Source organism: Sinocyclocheilus rhinocerous, unplaced genomic scaffold (assembly GCF_001515625.1).
Source record: "Sinocyclocheilus rhinocerous isolate Xijiao unplaced genomic scaffold, SAMN03320098_v1.1 scaffold291, whole genome shotgun sequence".
NCBI lineage: Eukaryota > Metazoa > Chordata > Actinopteri > Cypriniformes > Cyprinidae > Sinocyclocheilus > Sinocyclocheilus rhinocerous.
Window position 1 is genome coordinate 456722 of NW_015640451.1, and position 998 is coordinate 457719.

Below are 998 nucleotides of genomic sequence, written 5' to 3' on the forward strand. Positions count from 1 at the left end.
ATATTTTTTCATTTGTTATTTTTCATTAAAATGAAGTTGTCTATATTTAGCAGATTGTGTTTAACACACACAAGAGTGATGATCAGGTCAACCCACAGAAGTATAGAAATTCTACATTGATAAAAAAAAAAAAAAACTGTGCTGGGATCGGATTGAAATTGGCCGATACTCAGAATTTCTGGTATCGGATCGAATCGGTTCTGAAAAAATGGTATCGTTGCATCCCTAATTTAAATAATGGTAAGCATGGGCGACCTATTAAATAGTTAGTCATAACCTCTGACTAATGATCAGACTAGAGAGTTTGTGATCGTGGGGTACACGTACATCGGCCGGCGTGATACACCCTGAGCGACATAGATTCCTAATGAACGAGTAATATGTGGTACTAGCATAACCTCTGATTATTGTTTGAGCTTTAACTAAGTTGTTACAAGGGTGACTGTAGGGGGCTAAACAGAACCACTATTTAAATTAGGGATGCATTGATCCGATACTCAGTATCGGTATCGGCTCCGATATTGCCATTTTCTGTCGGATCGGTTCTGTCGAAGCCTGTCGTACTTTCTTATTGATGTATTAAAAAGATTTTTAACATTGACAAAACAGGTAACATTAAGGTCCACCTAAGTGCCTTGAAAAGCGTTATTCTATGTGGTGTGTGCTGCGGCTGCCTAATAATTTTCACAAATACATGCCGCAAAATAAAAAGATAGCATGAAAATATGAATATAAAATACCAAAAAACATGGTTATTGGTTACTATAGTTAAACCATGGTAAAAACAACATGTTTTGCTACACTAACCATAGTTTAACCATGGTATTTGTAGTAAAACTGTGGTTATAGGCTACAATTGGTAATAAAAACGCCACAAAAAAAACATGGTTAGCCTCCTATACTTTTACTATAGTAATACCATTGCTAATTTTCGAAAGGGATTGTGTATAATAATAATATGAAATAAATGTTTTAATAGATTATGACATCACAAAATA